Genomic DNA, 23,087 nt, shown 5'->3' with positions numbered 1-23,087 from the left:
GCTCTCCTGACAGAGCTACGGCTCTCCTGACAGAGCTACGGCTCCCATAATGCTTTAATAACCCACCCTCTTCACGGGGAACACTGCCTTTTATCCCAGCTATGGTTGTCTCACTAGCTACAGTCCCTTTTGGTAAGATATAACTTGGACCCCAGTGCTCCACACTCAGGTAACTTCCAGATTGTATTATTGAAAAATGCACTCTGTGTGGGGCTCTTGAAGACATCTTAGAAACTTCAATTGGTCCAAAATGCCACAGTCAAATTACTGGCTTAGGTTCCATTTAGATCTCATGTAAATCCTGTTTTAAAGCTTCTGCATGAGTTGTCAGTTCAGTTCTTGAGGCTGAGTTCAATGGAACCCACAAGTGTTTTCTCCCCTTATGTTCAGCATGGTCCAGGCCAGCCATAACAGTCAACAGTGAAAGAGCTATCTCGAGCTGCAGATGGTGAGTGGAAGCCAGTTGTGATTGCCCCAGCCTGTTGCTCCTGCACCCACTGCCATTTCACCCTGTTGGGTGACAGGGCTGATCATATCGCATAGCCTGTCCTGGGTCCTATTGTCAGTGTGGAAGTATGATTCCATTGCCAGACTAGTTGGCTTTTGTACATGGAATGATGAGACAGCCCACTGGCCTTGCCCTTTGCATCAGGAAACAGCATGTCCTAGGATAACACAGAATGCTGCAGAGAATGGAGATCACGAACCTGAGAGCAAACCCAACCTCTCAGAATGTAAGAACACAAGAGCTGCTTGCCCAAATGGCCCATCTAGTTCAGCATTCTTCTCTCACAGTGGCTAACCAGATAGCTTCAGAAAACCTGCAAGCACATGAATACTCTGCCTGCCTGGGGCTTCCAGCAACTGGTACTTTGAAGCACTGCTGCCTCCAACTATCATCATGGCCAGTAGGCATCAATGGCCCACTCCTTCAAGACTCTTCTCTTTAGGTCTAAAAACCATAGCTGCCAAGTCTCCCGTTTTCCCCGTGAAATCCCCGTTTTTCCAGCTGTTCCTAGCTGAAAAAATGGATTTTTTTGTTTCCCCCCGGTTTATTCTGGCGCGGCGGCCATTTTGGAACTGGGCGGAGCATGCTCAGAAGCGACTTTTGATGCTGCTTTGCCCAGTTCCAAAATGGCTGCAGTGCGACTTCTGGCGCGGAGGCCATTTTGGAACTGGGCAAAGCAGCATCAAAAGTCACTTCTGAGCATGCTCCGCCCAGTTCCAAAATGGCGGCAGCGCTACTTCCGGTCTGCTATTTCCGCCCGGTCCCTTATTTCTCTGACAGCAACTTGGTAGGTATGCTAACAACACAACTCTAAATCAATGTCTTGTATGTTAATTTACACTGTACAAAAAAAGCTTACTTATAATTAAACCATTTTGGTTAATATTGTGATTGGAAATGTCAGCTACATACTTGATCTGCCTAATTAGAGAAAGGATTGTGTTGGTTTTGGGGTTTTATCACTGTCATTATTATTTTTCTTCTGCCAAGTGGTTTTCGGGACTCATCCATCTGATGCAGCATTTCAAAACCGACTTGCATCTTCAACAAGAGATTTGCATTTCAAGTGTCTGGTGGTGCTCAGCAATTCTTCACCCATCAATCATTCTGTTAATCTCTTTGCATTTCCCTCAACGCCAAATGTACTTAGTGTTCTTTTCTGGAGAACATTGTTTTCCAAGTTGTGCTAAGGCATCTTGAATCATCCTCCTCCATCTCTTCCTTACCCACATTGTCTGCCCAGGTTTACTTTTGTGATTGACATTTTGGCTCTGTCTCCCTTACAGTGACACATAAACACTTCAAATTAGTTGTCACGTTATATTTTATGTGGCAATGCATTGTCCTGTGCCCTGACGTAAGGAGAAGGCAAAATCAGTGACATCTCAGAAGATTTGAGCTGGATAAAAAACAATGCTTTATCTACATCCAGGAACCTGCAATAATAAAAATGATGATGATACAAAAAAACTGCATACTCTTCAGGCTCTGAAATCAGTGCTTGTTCTCAAAAAGCATAGCATCGTGATCTGGACATCTGTGGTAGATCACTGGTAGATCATTGGCTCACCTCTAGGAAGCTCAACAACTTTGAACCCCTAAAAATGGGCCTTCCTCCTCCCTAAAAACAGCTCAACAACTTTAACCTGAACCCCAAAGAAACAGGGCTTCCCCTCCTAAATAAAAGCTCTACAACTTTGACTTGAACGTGAAAAAACAGGGCTTTCATTCCTAAAAAAAAAGCTCAACAAGTTTGACCTGAACCCCACAAAAGGGGGTAAATCACTGCCAGTTTTTAACTCTGTGAGCAGATTGCAGTCTCTTGGGAGTTGGCAGTCCCTGAAATATAGGAATACTGTATACAAAACCAGGACATTTTGGCACTTGAGGTGAATGACAAAATGGTACTTCCCACATGACCCAGCCAGGGAATAAGGGGAGAGTGAAGAGCTGCCTAAGCAACAAGGGGGAAGGGGGAATCTACATCAGAAACAAGGGTGGGGGGACACCAGCAGTGCCTCCTATTCGCCAACAGTCTTCTATAGAAGCAGCATGAGGGGGTTGCCAAGAAGGAGGCAGGTCCAGCCTCTAAGGAACACATGACACCTGCTGCTATCTCCAGCAAGTGATGATCCTTCTCACGTTTAAAGGGAGGCTCCCTTAATGCAGGGCTAGCCAAGGTGATGCTCTCCAGATGTTGCCAGCTTCCAACTGCTATCAGCACCAGCCAGCATTGCCAGTGGCCAAGGATAGTGGGAAGTAGGCTTGGGTGTCCTGAAGTTGCAACCAAAACAGTGAGTGACAGGGAGGGAGCCCTTTCAAGGATAACCTCTATGCTGTGGAATTCCCTTCCTAGAGAGACTGATCATGAAAGTTTAAGGCGCTTTGTGGGACATTCATTAATGGGTTGTGAGTGGATTTATTCATCTTTGTACTATTTGATTGCCTAAGTCTATTTGTGGTTACTTTTTCACTGTTATGGGTACCTGGATTGTTTGGATACTACCTGGTTTTATTGCTGAGGGGGCTTTATGACCACAAGGTGGGATATCACTTTATCAAATGAAACAAAACCGAAATCATTGTCTTAGATATAGCCTCTTTTTATTATTATTTATTAAATAATTTTTATTAAAGATCTTAATGGGCTGCAAAAGTACTTGCACTGTCTCTTTTTTTTAGGTTGTAGAGTTACATTTGATGTGAGACATTAATGTTTTATACAGTACTAGCTGTACCCGGCCACGTGTTGCTGTGGCTCAGTCTGTTAAATGGAAAAGAAAGAAAAGAGAAAGCACATATTTCTAATATGTTTAATTTCACAATGGTTGTGGGTATACAATATTTTTTGTTGTTCCATTTTTTGTGGAGATATAGAGATTGTCTGGTTTGCCGACTCTAGAACACAACATAGAATTGTCCATGTGTGAAGTAATCCGTGTCTAGATGTAAACCGTACAATTCCAAAGATTGGCCCTGAGCTTTGTTGATAGGTAAAACACACACACCAGCATGGGCGTAGGCAGGGGGGCAGGAGGGGGCAGCTGCCCCCCCCATAGAAGCAAAAAAATAATGTATTTTACAGACCATAACCAGCACTTTTCCCCTCCAAAAACTGAAGTGGAAAGGGCTTTGCTTTAGCAAGAACAGCTCAGTCTCCGCTTGCTGGGGGGGGGGCACAGCTGTAACAAACACACATCAAATAAATAAAGCAAAGTGGCTACCGGTAGTTAAGCAGTTAAGACAATGGAGCAGATATCCCCAGGCAAGATGTTCACCACTTCACCCTATTGTTCTTCAGTTTTTAATGTTTGCAGTTTTATTCTGTTTTTGTGCTCTGCTGGGAGCTGCCCAGAGTGGCTGGGGAAACCCAACCAGATGGGTGGGGTATAAATAATAAAATTATTATTATTACTATTACCATTAATCACAGCTGGGATAACCCTTGGTATCGGGGGCCTGAATAAGAACAGAGACAGGCTACCTGAACTGTGCTCATACCACAGCCTCTGCGTCACGAACATGTTGTGATCTACCAAGGCAAAACACTCAGTGTCCTGGAGACATCTTAGATGTCAGGTCACTGGCACCAGCGGGACTGGATTGTCACCATGCGATTGCACTGAACTGTGTTAATGCCACACAGAGCGACCACAGCACTGACTGCGATGTGGTCACTCCCTGGTGGCAAGCAAAGAGGACCTCTAGCCAATCTAAGGTTCTGCACTTTGGCAGGAAGAAGCAGCTGCACCAATATGAGATGAGGGACACCTGGTTTGCTGGTAGGAAAAAGGATCTAGGGATCTTAGTGGACCATAAGCTTAACATAAGTCAACCTGAAAGTGATGCAGCAGCAAAAAATGCTAATGCTATTTTAGGCTACAACAACAAAAGTGTCAAGATGAATGGAATAAAATAACACAAGGAAATTCAAAACAGTAACAATTTATTGTGCATTTATTCAAAATCCATTAAAAAATATTTGTTTTTATTCCATGCTCTTCCAGTTCTCTTTCTTCTTTTCACCAATCGGTGAAATCCTGTCTCTGCCTTCAATCAGCTCGAGACCGAGACACGTGGAGTTACACAGGAGTAGATCATATATCCTAAGGAATGGGAAAACCCAAAATTCTGTGAGATCTTTTGAGGCAAAATAATGTTAACAATTTTCGGATCTTTCTCTGTCCCCTGCCCTGCCTTGTCTTTTGCCAAAACAAAGGTGGCCACCCTGTGCTCAGACAGCAAGACCCCCCTCTCTCTCGGCCTCCCTGAGGTGGTCCAAAGGAAACAAGAGCCCCAGCTTGGCTGCAGGAGTTGCCAGAAGGAGGTCTACAAAATGCCATCCAACCATCTTAGGGACTCCACTCTGCATCTGTGGAGGGTTTACTCTGGAGCCTTTTCTTCTCCGGAAGCTATCCCATGAGGCAGCAGAGGTTTAGAATCGGAGTTCCCCTCCATGGGCTCCCTTCCAGGGGGAATGAGCCCCATTACGCCCTCACTTCTCTCTACAGCACACGCACAAACAGCTTCCTCTGGATCTCATCCGCTCAATCTGCCGGAGCCTGTCTTCGTCTTCTGACACAGGGGAAAGTCCCTCACTCACTGAGGGTTTGAGACCCATTGGCTACCCTCCCCTGGTCCCCTGGCCTCTTCTCCCTCTGACTGCTCATCCTTGTGCCCCCACCGTTTCCTGGGCTCTGAGACGTCTTCCCTTCCTGGTTCTCCAACTGCTTCCTCCCACCATTCCTCTGTGCCCAACCAGTCCATGACATTGTTCCACCCCTTGGCCTCTGTCCCCAGAAGGCAGCTTCCCCCTACCTGATCTGGTCCCACAGCCACTGCTTCCCTTCTGCCCCCATGAAAATATGGGAAAGGAGGTCCTGCCGCCATCATTCTGTCACCTGCAAGAGAAAAAAAGGTAAGCAGGATGCCAGGAGTGCCTGCTTCTCTCACAGATGAAACAGGGTATCTCCAACTACAGGTGGGCTTTTGAGAAAGTCTTACCTGCTGAGTGCATTTGGATGTTGGCCTCTTTCTGGTGTCCGCACTACCTATAAATCTTCAATTATAATATCATCTGGATGGAAGAGAATGAGAATGAAAATGAGATTTTCCCACAGGCCTCCCCCCCCTCCTTCAGTCAAAGGTCCCAGGTTCGAAATGTAGCTGGAGTCAGTCCGGACACTGTCCTCCCAGGCAAGGTGGGAAAGGCCTGCCAGGCAGGGAGCAGGTCCTGCCAGACTCCCAGCAAGAAGACCTCAGAGGTGGGTCTTGGGCAAATAAGAGACAAAGTAGTTTGCTGTCTCCATAGTGTGGGGCTCACCTTCTTCTGGCTTCAGGCGGAAGCAGGAAAGGTCCGGCCGAACTACCATCATCTGCAGAGGAAAGAAAAATTGGGGTCAGATGGCAGCAAGAGAGCACAGAAGCAGTGCCAAGCCAGGAAGGACGGGTCTCCCTCTGTCTTGGGCCCAGTCCCTTGTTCCAGAGGATCCATGTGGTAGTTGGAAGTCCTGTTGCAACAATTCATTGAATAAAGAACAGGCCTCACCAGAGAGCCAAGGCTGTGCAGGGGACCCCACGACTTACCCCCCCACCCCACCCCCACCTCCCAGAGATGAAGAGAAAGGGAAGGAATGCTACTTACAGCCTGCCCATTTCATCCACGAAAAGATCCCACCCTCCTTTCTAAAGTAACTATCTAAAATGCCCACCCAAGCCTAAATCTGACCCCAACCCCAACCCCTGCCCTAAGTCTACACCTAACCCCGCCCTAACCCTACACCTAACCCTAACTACTCTATGTACAAAATATATACAAACTATGCACAGATGTGCACAAAAAACAAAGAACAAAAATAATATAAAGAACAAAAAATAAAATAAAATAAATAAAAGTGCCAAAAGAAAAGAATAAAAGAAAAGAAAAATAAATCAAACCAAATAAATTAAAGTAATAAATCAAATAAAAGTAATAAATCAAATCAAATCAAAATAAGAAACCGGAAAAATAACAACAAACCTCCTTTCCTCTCCTATTCACCACCAACCACCACCAACCGCCACTAACTCCTCTCTCTCTCTCCTCGCCTCACTACAAACCCACAATGGCTGCCTGCAAGTCAGTGGCTTTTAAAGGAGAAGCAAGAGAAGTCACAAAGGAGGGCGGGTCCTTGTCACCGTGGAAACCCTCCCCCCAGGACCTGGCCCCACCTGGCCCCTCCTGAGTGGTGATGCTCCTTTGTCAGAACTCGGAGGCACCTGCTGTTCCGCCTGGAGCTGGGCTGGGAATTCCCCCCCCCCAAATCCCGGAGAGCTGCTGCCAGTCAGTGCAGGCTAGTTGAAGAAAGATATTGAGCAGCTGGAAAGTGAGCAGAGGAGGGTGACCAGGATGATGAAGGGCCTGGAAACCAAGCCTTATGAGGAACGGTTGAGGCAGTTAGAAGCCAAGCCTGATCCATATTATAGATAACATTAAACAGAAGTGTGTGTGACACCAGGCTTCCATTGAAAGCAGAGTGTGCCCCCCTCCCCCCACCTTCATTTTGGTGAGGTTCTTGGGTGTATCAGCACCAGTTTCCATGGTGTTGGGTACCATCTGTAGGTAAGTTTCAAAGTGACTTCTTTTGGCCTTCTTTTAGCTGAGATGGAGGGTGAGACCACATTCTAGTTCATTGGGTAGGGTTTCTTTCGTAGCCAAGGTCATGATCCCATTTTTTAAAATCATGTTGAGCAGGTTTGTGGGATTCTGGACCTGTATACTCTATATCAGTGATGGGAAACCTTTTGAGCTTGGTGTGTCAAAATTCACCCAAAAAAACGAGCATAACTCGGGTGGTGTGTCACTTCGAGAAAAAACCATAATTTCACGATATTTATAGTTTAAATAACAAAAATGTATAATTGTCTTTCCTTTAAAAAAGGAAAAGGGGAGGGGAAAATGATTAAAGTTTTTTTAATAATAATAACAATAATAATAATAATAATAATAATAATAATAAAATATTGAAAAGGGGAAAAAAAATAAGGCAAAACCCAGAGGTCTTTCCCAGTGGGACTCTGGGCTCAGGCCTTCCTCCAACGGGTCTGCCACTGAGGAAGTGGGCTCGAGTTAGGTCTGTGCCTCCTCAAGGCCCACTTCAGCCCACCTCTCCCCTCACTTGGCTATGCTTGCACGGCGGCGGGGCAACAGGGAAGGGGTTTCAGCTTACTTGGGTGTCTCTTCTCTCTTCCCGGGATGGCGGCGAGGTGGCGGCAGTGGCAGCAGCGAGGTCGGGGTTCTTCTCCCTCCTCCAAGGGCCCCCTCCTCTCCCTTGAGGCAGGGGTGACGGGGACAGCAATGGAGCGAGCGGACACGTTTGCCTTGTTTTTCCTTCATTTTCTTCCTACTTTCTGCGGCGGCGGCAGCAGCGGGGCCGAGGCTTCCTTTTTCCTCCTCCGGCCTCTGGAGTGCCTCAAGGCCGTCTGTCAGGTTCGCGGGGTGGGAGTGGGGTCCGGCAGCTCCCAGGTTGCTGCACTGGTGGCCCCCAGTGTCCGGGTGGCAGCGGTGGCAGTTTTGGTGGCTTGGGGAGCCCGCCCGGCAGCTCCTGCAGCACTGGTCACTTTCAGGAGCTCCGCGGCCCGTGCTGAACGCCATCCTGCCTCGCCAGAAGTCCACAAGGCTCCCAGAGATGTGTCGCCTGCGGCATTCCGCTGCCAGACGGAAGTGAGGTCTCGGCATGCGGCCGCGTGACACCAAAAATGGCTATGCGTGTCAGTGCTCACATGCGTGTCATAGGTTCACCATCACAGCTCTATATTGTGGATACCATCCCTTTGCCATGTCCGTATGCTGTTAGGACTGGTGTGTAGTTGGTGGTGTGTTAGGGTATTTGGGTGTCCTCTAGTTTGTCTTGTATTTCTGGGATATAAGCCAATTTTTGATTGAATTATCCTAATAAAAGCAGCACCAACAATAATTTAGGTTTAGAACCATGGAAAACATGAGCGATAAATGTAGAGGAGGTGACTGCAAACTGCATGTCCCATTCCTAGAAAAAGAGAGCATATTCCTGGAGTTTATTTTCCAGGTAAATTTAGTCAGCCTAAAACCTCACTGCTGTTAGCATAGCTAATAATAATAATGGAGGTAGAGCATTGGGATTAGTAGCCTTTGTAGCCTTCTCCTCCATGAATTTGTCTAATCCTTTTTTTGAAGCAATCCTTGTTGGTGGCCATCATTGCTTATTGGGGAAATGAATTATTTCGTTTTAACTATACAGTGTATGGAAAAAGTACTACCCAGGTGGCGCTGTGGTTAAACCACTGAGCCTAGGGCTTGCTGATCAGAAGGTCGGTGGTTCGAATCCCTGTGACGGGGTGAGCTCCCGTTGCTTGGTCCCAGCTCCTGCCAACCTAGCAGTTCGAAAGCATGTCAAAATGCAAGTAGATAAATAGGAACCGCTACAGCGGGAAGGTAAACGGCATTTCCATGTGCTGCTCTGGTTTGCCAGAAGCGGCTTTGTCATGCTGGCCACATGACCTGGAAGCTGTACGCCGGCTCCCTCGGCCAATAATGCGAGATGAGCGCGCAACCCCAGAGTCGGTCACGACTGGACCTAATGGTCAGGGGTCCCTTTACCTTTACCTATGCCCTGCAATCTTCCAACATTCAGTTTCATTGGATGTCCACGAGTTCATTTTACGAGAGACAAATAAAATTATCCACTTTCTCCATACCATGAATAATTTTATAAATTTCTGGGTGGGGGGAGGAGGGGCCCAAATAGGTCATGGGCTGACGTAGGGTGGGGGGAGCCACAGGGTGGGGGGAGGGGGACGGGATACCTCATGGGTCGCTACAGGATGGGAGTAAACACAGGGATGAGACACAACCACCGGGGGGGGGCACATAGTCCAAGGGGGAACGGACATATCCTCCCCCTTTGCTGGGAAACATTGACCCTGAGCATAGCTGTCAAGTTTTCCCTTTTCTCACGAGGAAGCCTATTCAGCATAAGGGAATTTCCCTTTAAAAAAGGGAGAACTTGACAACGATGACCCTGAGTCAGGCACAGCAACGCGTCATGGATCGTCACAGGGTGGGGGCAGCCACAGGGATAACCCACAGCAACACGTGGGAGGGTCAACTAGTAATTTTATAAATTTCTACCCTGTTGCCCCAATAGTTTTTCTCTAAAATAAAAAGGCTCAAATGTAGTAACATTTCCTCCTAGAGGAGTTGCTCCAGTTCCTCAATCTTTTTATTTTTTTAGGTCAGGTAACCAGAACTGGGACCCAGGTGACGAAGGGATCCAGGTGGCGCTGTGGGTTAAACCACAGAGTCTAGGGCTTGCTGATCAGAAGGTCGGCGGTTCAAATCCCTGCAATGGGGTGAGCTTCCGTTGCTCGGTCCCAGCTCCTGCCCACCTAGCAGTTCGAAAGCACATCAAAGTGCAAGTAGATAAATAGGGACCGCTCCGGCGGGAAGGTAAATGGCGTTTCCGTGCGCTGCTCTGGTTCGCCAGAAGCAGCTTTGTCATGCTGAACATGATCCGGAAGCTGTCTGCAGACAAACGCCAGCTCCCTCGGCCTATAGAGCGAGATGAGCGCTGCAACCCCGGAGTCAGACACGACTGGACCTGATGGTCAGGGGCCCCTTTACCTTTACCTTAACCAGAACTGGACACAGTATTCCAAATGCAGTTGCACCATAGATTTGTATAATGATATTGTGATATCAGCAGTTTTATTTTCAACTCCTTTCCTGATGATCCCTAGCATAGAATTTGCTTTGTTCAAAACTGCAGCAAACTGGGTCAACATTTTCACTGAGCATCCCAAGTTCTCTTTTCTGGACAGTCACCACCAGCTCAGAACCCATTCGTTTATATCCCATTTAGCCTGGGAGAGCTCATTTGGTAGGGGTGCGGATGGCGCTGTGGTCTAAACCACTGAGCATTGGGCTTGCCGATCAGAAGGTCGGCGGTTTGAATTCCCACAATGGGGTGAGCTCCCATTGCTCAGTCCCTGCTCTTGCCAACCTAGCAGCTCGAAAGCATCCCACTCCGGTGGGGCGTTTCCGTGTGGCTGCTCTGGTTTTGGCAGAAGCAGCTTAGTCATGCTGGCCACATGACCCGGAAAAACTGTCTGCGGACAAATGCCGGCTCCCTTGACCTGTAAAGCGAGATGAGCACCGCAACCCCAGAGTTGTCCGTGACTGGACTTAACTGGCAGGGGTCCTTTACCTTTACCCTTTTTAGCTCATTTGGTAGAACATGAGACTCTTAATCTCAGGGTCACTTTGGGCAAAATATTCCTGCATTGGCGGCAGTTGAACCCTCATGGAGCCTTCCAACTCTACAATTCTATGAACTATGATTCTATGGGGGTGGGTGCTCCAGTGGACATCACTTTACACTTATTTATACTGAATCACATTTGTTATTTAATGTACCCACTTTGGAAAGATTATTTGGAGCTCCTCTCAGTCCCATCAATGCTGACAACATTAGAAAGTTTGGAGATACATTTCAAGACTAGAGAATGAGTCCTGCCAGAGACTGCCTCCTCTTCTGATGCAGCTAAAGAAAATGTTGACACAGGCATCCTCATTATATTAATAGACACCCTGACTTACTTCTCCAGATAATACAAAGGCAGTTGTTCACATCTGCCCAGACAGCTGTTGGGTACTTCAGCTGACAACTTCCCTTGTGATGTATTGGGAGCAATGACTGTACAATTTGCCGAGCTGACGGAATAAGACCCAATCAGCATATGTAACTGGTACGCAAAGAACATCAGTATGAAAAATGAGAAAATTCCATTTAAACTTGATTTTTTAATTACTCCATTTTTCTAAGAAACCCAGGGGCACCTCTGGACAGTGCAGATTTTGTAAAGGGAGAGGCTGCTGCTGTGGCGGTGGTTTAAGTATTTAACCATGTGGGTGGCTAACTCACAGGTAGGATTTCATGGCAGGATGGCCCAGGACATTTTGTGCCTGAGGAGGAAAAGGAAAGGATGCTCGCCCCGCACTTCATGTCAAGGTGTAGGGAAGTCATCATTTTTGTATCTGAAGCAGATAATTCCACAAGCATCTCTCTTTGGGAGTAAAAAAAAAAACTGCAAGAAGAATAAATACAAATAAGTATCAATTTTGCTACCTTTTCATAACACCCAAAATCCGTCTACTGTTTGCCAAGTTCAACACTTAATGGAACCCTTTTAGACAAGAGACTCTTTTTGATCCACACCACTTAATGACTTTTAATCAGCCTTTAGCTTGGGGCAGAGAACATTGCTGTCCATCCATGATATCATCTTCATGTAGCTCCTCACATGTGGAATGTCCTGCCTAGGGAGGCTCTCCAGGCACCAAAAGTGGATGTCCTTTTGATACCAGGTGACTTGATTTAACCAGGCTCCTGAGCACACAACGTAGCTAACTTTAACCAACAGCGGTTTTTCTGTTTTAATGGACTTTGCCCCTGTTTAAATGTATAAAGGTTTTGCATTATTTAATGCTGTATTGTTTTAATATTCGATTGGGAGCAGCCCCGAGTGGCTGGGGAGACTCAGCCAGATGGGCGGGGTACAAATAATAAAATTATTATTATTATCATCAGAACTGTTTTGGACTTCATTCTTTAAGAAACCCTGAGAATTTTGCAGACTGAAGGGCAGCATGTTAAGTTCTCAAATAAAATAAAAGCTTCAGGGCAGAAGCATTTCACTCGGATGGGGTGGAGCCTGTAAGCAACTTCCCTGACATGCTGGTTTTCTTCAGGCAGGGATTTATTTATATATTTTGTATGGAATATTGTTCTGTCATGTCAGCTCCGTGAGACCTGCAGACTGAAATGGGACACCACCACACAAAATTCTAGCACTTCACTGAGAACCAGGCCTCTCCTTGCCTTCTTCCCCACTGCCCACGGGCTGCTTTGCTGATAAGGGCAGGAGTGGTACAGTTTGAAAACTGAAAAGGGGGAACCTGAGTATTTGATGAACATGGGAGGTTTTACTCTCCAGGTGCCACTTTCCCCCAGGAGCTGAATAGGTGAACATCACGGTTTCAGGGTGCCTAAGGCTATAAGGCTATATGGTGCTGGAGGAGACTCTTGAGAGTCCCATGGACTGCAAGATCAAACCTATCCATTCTGAAGGAAATCAGCCCTGAGTGCTCACTGGAAGGACAGATCCTGAAGCTGAGGCTCCAATACTTTGGCCACCTCATGAGAAGAGAAGACTCCCTGGAAAAGACCCTGATGTTGGGAAAGATAGAGGGCACTAGGAGAAGGGGACGACAGAGGACAAGATGGTTGGACAGTGTTCTCGAAGCTACAAACATGAGTTTGACCAAACTGCGGGAGGCAGAATTCCTCCCCTTTTTCCCGCCGCCGCCAAGCCAGTCCCGGAGCCGAATTGCGGCGCGGCGGGGTTTTTCGCCGTTTGCCTCCCCCTCGGGGGAAGGCAAACGGCGAAAAGCCCCCGCTGCGGACTGGCTTGGCGGTGGCGGGAAGACCCGCCAAGCCAGTCCCAGAGCCGAATTGCGGCGCGGCGGGGTTTTTCGCCGTTTGCCTCCCCCTCAGGGGAAGGCAAACGGCGAAAAGCCCCCGCTGCGGACTGGCTTGGCGGTGGCGGGAAGACCCGCCACCGCCAAGCCAGTCCCGGAGCCGAATTGCGGCGCGGCGGGGTTTTTCGCCGTTTGCCTCCCCCTCAGGGGAAGGCAAACGGCGAAAAGCCCCCGCTGCGGACTGGCTTGGCGGTGGCGGGAAGACCCGCCACCGCCAAGCCAGTCCCGGCAGGCCGCTTCCTCTAGCGCCCGTTTTTAAACGGGCTAAAATCCACTAGTTTAACAATAAATAACCAATGACTTCTAAAATAAAGTTTCATATTCATAGTTATAGAACACATTTTACAAATTCTTTGTTTTGATCTGCTATTAGTAAAACTTTGAATTCTGTTTCCACCCTTTAATAAACCATTTAATAAAAAAAAATGTTGCCTCTTTTACTTGAAAATATTGGAATAATTGCATGAGGAAATCTTTCATCAAATTGATAATTTCATTAATTGTTTTACACAGTCCAATTCCGCTTGATACTGTGGGTGACAATTCAGCAAGCTTACCATTTGGACATGACATAAATCTATATATACATATACGGTAAATGTAAAAGGTGCATGTAGGTGACACAGTACCTTTCTCAGAAACCACTTGACCAATTCTGTTCAAATTTGGACACAACGTTCCATTCCACTGTGCGGAGGTTCCTATACAGGTTGCGTAGACAGATGTCACCCCCGGGGCCACGGAAAAGCCCCCAAACCCCGTGATTCAGTGGGATATAACCCCGTGAAAAGTGGGATATAGGTTTTTAAAATAAAAGAGCAATAAATTTTAAAAATACCCCAATGGTTGCTGCCAGGGAGGACCTTTAGAAGAACCCATCTCGCCAGTGTGGTGGCACCTGCCCCTTGGATTGCACTCTATATCAGACAGGCCTTTTGTAGCTCCTTGGGCAGTTATTAAAGGTCATCCTTAAAGAAAAAAAATCAGCCAACAACATTTTTTTTAATAAGTCTTTATTGTTTAAAACAAAACAAAACAAAAACTAAACAAATAGATTGAAACGAACAATTTCACAACTTCACATTTACAGACATACAAACTCACCATACTAACACTTAACTAATTCATACATACCTACACGACTAACTCATACATACATACCTACATAGTTCCCGCACCCCAACATACGACTCATCACAAAAACATATACATAACCCACACTAATCTTAAAAATCACGTTATTCTATTACTTTCATCTTCATGTTTTCTTCACCAGATTCTGAACATACTTCCAATTAAACTTGCTGGTTTTTTAAGTTATTTCCTTTATATTTTGCACAACCAACAACTTTTAAGTGTATATCTTTATCCCAATCTCTATCTCTATGGAACTTGAAATTGTTTTTAGTCTTTTTTTATTCTTGGTGTTAAATCACTTTGAAATGCTCCCAGGGAAATGACTTGCAAATTATACAAACAAACAAACAAACAAACAGGGAGGAAAACATTTTGCTGGGGAAGACCTCCCCCCCAGCCCTACTGAAAATCCAAATAACATCCTTATCCTACTAAAACGAATGGGCACCTGCTCCTAGAAAGTTAGCTTGTACCAACCATATTGATAAAACCACATTTTATTTATCGATTGCAATAATTTGTGTCATGATTTCTTATCACAGGCCCATGATTTTAGTTACAGGTAGGTCACCGTGTTGGTCGAAACACAATAAAAAAAATTCCTTCCAGTAGCACCTTAGAGACCAACTAAGTTTGTCATTGGTATGAGCTTTCGTGTGCATGCACATTTCTTCATATACCGTAGCTATTTTGTTTCATCCATGATTTTTGTCATGGGTCAAGCAGGAGGTTTTGGGAAAACCCGCTGTTTACTGCTGAATCAGAACAAACGTCAGTCAGGTTTTCCACATGCCTAGAAATCAGGGTACAAACAGAAGCATGGGTGAGTACCAACTCTGGTAGAGAGAGGCATTAGCATGTATGACACTCCATGGCCCAGCTCAGCCAGCAGCATCCCAAATCCATAGCCCCTTTCTAGGGGAGGGAGCGCAGAAACTTTGATCTTTTAGTAGCAGAAGGAAAAGAGCAGCCATTTTCTCTATTTGTGAAGCTTCAGCAAGATTTTTTTTATAAAGTGCACCTGAAGGAGCATCACTAATCACTCCCCCCTCCTTCCTTCCCCATCCAAATGAATAATTAGTTGGAATAATTACCAGCCTTAAGATGAATTCACACCCTGTTGTGTCCGCAATGATACCAAGGATAACAGGTGTTGAGAGTGCCTAGAAGGGACAAAGATTAAAGATTATTTCATTATCTTGCTTTCCTTGAGGCAGGAAACTCTCAGGTTTTATCCTGTCATGCACAGAAAGGTCTAAGCAGAAACCTCCTCTCTCCTCACATTTTGGCAGTTTGCCTTTGACAGAGAGCGAATGCTGTTTAATTTGGGGGAGTGACGTGTCCTTGAGAATTCAGGCAGCTGTTTTTCTCTTCCTACGTTCAACTCAGAGTTTGGTGCCTTTCCAAAAATCCATCCAAAATTGCAATTAGGGGGTACCAGTGCAGTGGGTGGGGGGACTAGGGAAGGAGGAGATGGGAAAGATATTAGCAACAAGTATGTCTAAGAATGTAGTATGAACACTGACAACTGGGAGACACTGGCCTGCGAGCACTCCAGTTGGAGAACAGCCTTTACCAAAGGTGTCCTGGGCTTTGAAGATGCTCGAACTCAGGACGCAAGGGAGAGACATGCTAAGAGGAAGGCACACTTGGCAAATCCACACCGTAATCATACCTGCCAAGTTCCGGACGTAAAGATCCGGGATCGGCAGCGTGCGCATGACCGGAAGTTGCGTGACGCAACTTCCGGTGGCGCTTCACCCTTCTATGGGCACCAGAAAATGGCGGCGCCAGCGCCGGAAGTCGCTTCCGCGCATGACCGGAAACACGTAAAAGTGACTTCCGGCGCCGGCGGCGCCATTTTCTGATGCCCATAGAAGGGCAAACCGCAACCGGAAGTCGCGTCACGCAACTTCCGGTCATGCGCAGAAGTGACTTCCGGCGCCGGTGCCGCCATTTTCTGGTGCCCATAGAAGGGCAAAGCGGCACCAGAAAAATGGCCGCCGGGCCGAAGCTGATTTAAGGGACAATACCGGGATTTTAACCTAAACGGGAGACCGCCGGGAAACGGTAAGAAAAAAGGGGTTTTCCCGGCGGATACGGGATACTTGGCAGCTATGACCGTGATCAACTCCCGCCTGGAAACCACGTGGTTCCAGAATGGGCCTCCACGGTCACTTACGGACCCATTGTTAAAACCGTGTTTATGGAAGACAATCTTACTTGGCTACGAGTGATCGCCAAAGAAGAAGAAGACAACTGGAGCCACAACCAGAGAGCGGCAATTAAAGATTCAGAAACTCTAGGAAAGGTCTGATTGCAGTTTAGTTTGGGATTCAAGCAGAGGCTCCAAATGGCTGGCACTTCATCCAGACTAGCGTGCTCAACCCTTACATATTCCATGCAGTGCTCCTCCTCATCTGCTTTTGAAGATGCTTTCTCTCCCCCACCCACCCCTCCAATGATTATTTCAATAAAAAGAGGGGGGAGAAAGAGTAAGAGGGGGAAATCTACATAATTAATAACGATCATAAATATTCAGCCTTAGTTCATCATTATGTATGGATATGCAACACATTTGCTAGGAAAGAAAGTTTGGAAAGTGGAAGGAAAAGCGTAACAAGACTGCAAAGCCACTATTCCTGAGAAATGCTCAGGAACTGGGTGGAAAGAGCAATCGGAGGGAAAGGAGTGGCAACAAGAGGCAGATATCATAGAACCATAGAACAGTAGAGTTGGTAGGGGCTTGTCACGTGGACCAATCAAGAGTCCACCACCTCCCAAAGCAGTCAATTTCATTGTTGAACTGCTTTCATTGTCAGAAAGCTCTTCCTAATGCATTCCTTCAGTCCCATAAAATGTGGGCATTCTCCAAAAAGTGAACAAAAGCCATAAAACAATGGGCTCCCATTCAGGATGGGTGAGCTGCAATCAGCTTCTGAGGTCATAGCGGTTTGTACATATGCATGTAGAGTTTATATGTAGCAGCAGAAGTTAACTTCAGCTAAATGAATCCCTGCTTGGAGCACACCTTCAGTTGAAAGGTATTTGGACAGGCAGCTCAGTAGCAGAGCATCCATTTTTCATGCAGAAGGGCTCCAGTTCAACCCCCAGCATCACCTTGTAGGGCTGGGAATGCCCCCCGTCTGAAATCCATGGGGAGCCACTGCTAGACAGTACAGCCTATGATGAGCTTAGCTAGATGAACTGTTGGTTTAAGTATAAGGTAGCTTCCTTTTTTCCTAGTTAATGCATCCAAGGAAATGTGTAGGTAGTCTTGTGCAGGTCCAAAAGCCAAGAAGCAAAGGTAAAATAATCAGCAGCAGGGGCAACATATTAAGATCAAGGCCAGACCCAAGACCTGGTCCCAAAATAGGAATGGCTCTGAAAGACATCACCAGGACTCAGACTTCAATATGAGAAATGAGTACAATTGTTTCCATTACGGAGTTGTGTGTCCCCAGAATGCAACCCCCATTGACAACCTTGATGCTTCAGATGAAGAATTTCAGAAGTCCATGATTAAATAAGCATTTTCACATTGTGGTTTTCAACATCTACAATCGATCAGGAAAAAATAGTTTTAATAAGAGCCATTAACAAATCTACAGACATTGACTATCCAGTATTAATCAACATATAGTAAAATACTGACCTTTGTAAGGGCAGGTTCAACTCATGTGGGGTCTGAAAGTCCACGCTGCTCTCTGCCTTCATTAAAGTTGGATCATTCTGTCCATGCTGAATTTCCTCTTTCCTCATTAAGTAGCGAGAGGTTCCAGTGAGAAATTTATAGGACTGTGATGAAATGGTTGTTTTCAAATGAAATTTCAAGTGTCAATAGATGCAAGACTAATATTTACTTTTTTCCCTTTGATAGTTACCCACCCACCCCTCCTTGCTGAATGTCTGCATTCAAAATCCTCAGAGCCGGAGGGTATTTGTTCTTCTGAGAAATAGCTTACATCTCACTAACATACTACCTTAATTCTGTGTTTGTGTTTCTGAAATGAATGAGCAGTAATCTAGTTGCTGGGAAGAACTCATGCTAAAGTCCCAAAGAAATCTATAAAACAGTGGTAGAATTATTCTAAAGAAGTCTTGGCCCACCATCAGCCTTTAGAGCTGGACCCTGGTGGCCCTTTCCGATTTTAACCAATGTAGGATAAAACAGGAGCCCGTGCTTTTGCAATCACTCTTGTGGTGGGACCACCCCCAGATCTAAAACTAAGTGAAACTACTTTGAGGAAAAGGAGGCCTTTATTCCTGGGGACCAAGAGGAGCCAGCATACCACGAGGAACACCCCAAAACTGCAGAAGATGTTGCAGAATCAGGGAACTACTAACAGGACCACACTCCAGCTCTGGATCTTTTGCCATCACTTCTCGGCACCTCAGCAGTCAAGATGGCACAGAGCTGTGTGACAGGCCAGAGCAGAAGGCATAACACATGCCTGACATGCCTTTCACAGAGTTCTACTTGGGTAGCCATATCAAGAAGGTGTGTTCAGGATCAATGCCCTGCTTTAAGTGGAAGGGGTGATGCTCCAGGAAGCAAATGGTAGCAGAAGAGGAAGTTATAAAACTGCTTGACTGCTGCCAGACTGTTGTGGTGCAACATTGCCTCCTCCTCTCACCCAAGCTTTTGAGCTCCTCCAGGATTCCATCACTGGACAGTTTCTCTGCTGATTCAGCACTCCTCACCGGGGACTTTCTCCTGGGGCTCTTGTGAGGCTAGGAAGCTCCCCAGCATCACAAGTTCAATGGGGAATTGAACCAAACTGCTCAGAATTGACAGGAACAGGACAGGAACTTTTTGAAGCCATGTGAAGGCAGTCCTGTATTGGGAAATTTTTAATGTTTGACATTTTATTATGTTTTTATGTGCTGGAAGCTTCCCAGAGTGGCTGCGGAAGCCCAGCCAGATGGGTAGGTGGGTTGTTGTTGTTGTTACTTTCTTGTCCTGCTTGTGGGCTTCCCAAAAGCAACTGATTGGTCACTCGGGGAGGCAGGAAGCTGAGATGGACTGTTAGCCCAAGCTCCATTCAGCCATGGTAGCTAAATGAAGCCTACATATTTAGGGGCAGTATACATCTGAATATCAGCTGCTTTCAAATCTTCCACATGGTATTTCTGGAACCATCTGCTTGACCACCATGGGAAGATCATACGAGTCCTGCTGGATCAGGCCAAAGACACTTCTAGTCCAGCATCTTGTTTCCACAGTAGCCAACCAGATACATTAAAGAAGCCCACAAGCAAGACCTAGACACAATAGCCCTCTCCAGGATGCTGGTGGTCTTTTGGTTGGATCACACACGTTTTCCTATGGTATTGGTAAGGCCCGCAACATTAGCAATGTCAAATCACTCCACCACACACACACACACACACACACACACACAATTTTTTAAAAACAATATGTAAGATACAAAGGAGGGTGCTGCACTCTGTGCGATTCATGTCTTTGCAAGTGAAAAGTACGCAGGAAATGGGGTTCTGTTGTTGTTTTCTGTTGGTAAATATCAAGATGGTACTTTTCACTTCAGTCACCAAGGAGAGTTTTGTGGTCTGGGCAAGAGTCTCTGAGAAGGTTAATAAGTTATGTTTGTTGACAGCTCTTCAATGAAAAAAAGGATTTTCTTCCTGCTAATGGTCCCATTTGTACCGTTAATGTCGCTTCTTGGCTGATTTATGAATTTTGTATATGTGTGTGTTTTTTGAAGAACATATGTCAGTTCCTTTGCTTGTGGAAGTGTAAAATGGAAAGAGTCGTTTCCCATGTAGGAAGGAAGGTGTTATGGGAAGGGGGGGGTTGGGGGTAAGCTAAGGCCACAGCTGATCTAAAAATGCAATAGAACTATAGGCTCTGATTAGTCATTCCTTTTTTCCTGTTCAAGACCAGTGGCAGGGGAAGGACTGTGGAGATACGTATCAGGAGGTGCTGATCACACCACACTAGCTCAGGAATCCTCCAGGCATTAAATCAGCACCCTGGAAAGGACACAGTGGCTGCATTCAGACATTATGCTCAACCACGGTTTTCTTAGCTGAACTCTGGTATCGCTGAACCTAACCAGGCTTACTAACAGTGGTTTACAGGGTTATATTGATAGGTACGTGGAAGATTTGGGGAGCAGGCACATGGCACATAATTGCATAAAAATCTGCCTATGCTAATTTATATGTAGCACTACAAATTTAGGTTGACTTTCAGAAGGAAAAAAGATACATTCACTCTTGTGGTCAGAACTTAGTCTTAACAATATTTTTTTGGTCCTGTATGTGGATTTGGCCCTCTGCACGTTATGGCAGGTGGTTGCAAGATATTTCCCACCAGTCCTGCACTTTGCAACCTGTTCAGCTGCCCTGCATCAAAGTAAATGGGGCCCAATGTAAAAGCCCAGAGAACCACATATGGAAGGCCACAGGGTCCCCATCCCTTCCATAAAAAATAACAGGACAGTCATACCTTGGTTCTTGAACAGCTTAGTTCTCGAATGTCTTGGCTCCTGATTGCCACAAACCCGGAAGTGACTGTTCTGGATTGCAAACTGTTTTTGGAAGCCGAACATCCCACGGGGCTTCCGCAGCTTCTGATTGGCTGCAGGAGCTTCATGCAGCCAATCAGAAGCCGCGCTTGGGCTTCCAAATGTTTTGGGAGTCGAACGGACTTCTAGAATGGATTCCGTTTGACTTCCAAGATAGGACTGTACCATATGTCAAGAATGCTTTGATGGTGTTTCCTGCTTGGCAGGGGGTTGGACTGGATGGCCCTTGTGGTCTCTTCCAACTCTATGATTCTATGATTCTTTCATTTATTTTAAACAGACCTTTAAAGACCCATAATTTCATGGTGCTTTTTAAAAACTATGGTATGTTTAACAACTCTGGGTGCAATATGATCAAGTTATCTTGGGGTTATTTTAAACTTGTGCTGGTTTAAGTTAAGGTTACCAGACGTCCCCATTTCCCGGGGTCAGTCCCCAGATTTACAAATCAGTCCTCTGACAAAATCCATCTATTTAGTAGGAAGTTGAAAAGTGTCCCCGGATTCATTGAAAAAAATCTGGTAACCTTAGTTTAAGTAACATTATTATGTGTGTTTAAATAATTGGCACAGAGCTAATTAATACAGTTTTAAAACTGTGTTGTGATTTACTTATTTGTGTTCAGCGGCTGTTGTCATCCACTTAGGGATGCTTAGGCCAAAAACAGGATACAAAATAAAATAAAGCCTATTCCTCCATGAGTTTGAATATTACATAATAAGGCCAAGACTGTAGGTTCTACTTAATGGGCCTGACCCTCATCTATGCCACACACAGATGTGTTAACAATAATAAAAAGGTACACCGGATGAACCAGAAGCCTCCTGTTTCTGATACACTATGGATGTATTAAACAGAATCCCCACCCCCCAAAAAATGTTACCGTTCTGTGCTACAGTGAAATGGGCATTTAAAAAAACTCCAAACAAACATTTTGTCACTGGTTGGCTGGTTGGAGTTGCCGCTTCAAACTGTGTGTGGAAACACAAAACAGCCCTCTTTTATTTCAAATATAATTAGCCATTTAAATGTCTTGGGTCAATTTATTAACACTTTATTCATTGGTGCGTAACTTTTATGTGGCTTTATTGCAATTGGAAATTATATTCTACACAAATACAATAGAGAATTAAATGTTCTAGAGAATGCACCAGGGCACTTTGTACTTTATGGTACAGCATCGTAATGAACCTTGACCAGCTGAAGAGTTGATAAATATAAAATATCACCACTTGCTACTCATTTTGTTCCTCTTTAATGACTGATAATCCATGTCGATTTACTGTGATAGTCGCAATCCAATACTGTTTCCTCACCACCATAAATGTGACTTTAACAGGACCGATTAAGTGTGTCTGCATAATAAAATTAGCCAGAGCAACACTCTTGTAGATTGTTTCCAGCTCTTTGAATTTCCATTAGGTTATTGAAACTTGTTAGACTGTAAAGTCATTGGTGGTTTGTTCAGACGAGCAGCTTCGCTGCCAGAGACAGGAGTAATGATATTGTACCAAGGCATTTTGTTTGCACTGTTTTGGAAAATCAATCTTTTCCATTGCAAAATGGAAGGGAGCTACTCTTCGGGTTGAGGCAGGAACTGTGGCAAGTCGCTTGCCTCACTGATCTTTGCAAAAACAGAAGGCTTAAACAATATAAGTCTAGTAAATCATGCAGCTTCTGTTTGGCAAGCACTAGATATTCTTCTTCCGGCTGCACAAATCCCCCCACTTCTGACCCAAGTATCACTAAAGAATGCTTTCTGTTGGCAAGAGTCATTTGGCAGTGGAAAGAAGTCCCTCCAAAGGTGGTGGACTCTCCTTCAATTGGAGGTTTTTCAGCTGAGATTGGATTGCCATCTGTCAGGGATTCTTTAGTTGTGATTCCTGCATTGCAGCGAGTGGACTAAATGACCCTTGGCATCCCTTCCAACTCTACAATTCTATGATTCTATGATCTTGCTACCCCCTTCAGGAAAGCAAGTGGCACACAGCATTTGCACCTGTGACCTTCTAGATGTCGCTGGCCTCCATCATTCCTGACCATTGGCCCAGGCTGTCTGGGATTGATGGCTGTCAAGGTCCATTCAGATTTTGTGTTTGAGGTTCTGAAATGAGCATTACTCTATAAATAGCAGTTAAGCAGGTTTTTATCAAAATCACAAATAAGAAAAAACCTATTGTTTCCTGAATAATTTAGCCAAAGATCCTCCACAACCCAACTCGCCCCCCCCCAGCTGAAAACAAGATCAAAAGATCAGTTGCTACAGCATCCTTGTACGATGAGCAAACATTAGGTGAAAAAGTTTTTCCAGCTCCTGAAACTTCCAGTTAATGCT

The 23,087-nt window shown here is 45.5% G+C and overlaps 1 long non-coding RNA gene across 1 annotated transcript; it reads right to left on the bottom strand.

Moving 5' to 3' along the window:
* Window positions 1-4,482: 4,482 nt before the first annotated feature.
* Window positions 4,483-5,632, bottom strand: LOC148683609 (uncharacterized). The gene is made up of 3 exons (XR_015946900.1): window positions 5,513-5,632; window positions 5,327-5,409; window positions 4,483-4,614 (listed from the first exon to the last, which is right to left on the bottom strand). It is a non-coding gene; the product is annotated as an uncharacterized LOC148683609 (long non-coding RNA).
* Between the last annotated feature and the right edge of the window lie 17,455 nt (window positions 5,633-23,087).

The sequence above is a fragment of the Zootoca vivipara genome, chromosome 13 (assembly GCF_965207765.1).
Source record: "Zootoca vivipara chromosome 13, rZooViv2.hap1.1, whole genome shotgun sequence".
Classification (NCBI taxonomy): domain Eukaryota; kingdom Metazoa; phylum Chordata; class Lepidosauria; order Squamata; family Lacertidae; genus Zootoca; species Zootoca vivipara.
The sequence above is the reverse complement of the archived record's forward strand: the minus strand, read 5'-3'. Positions and strand labels throughout refer to the sequence as shown.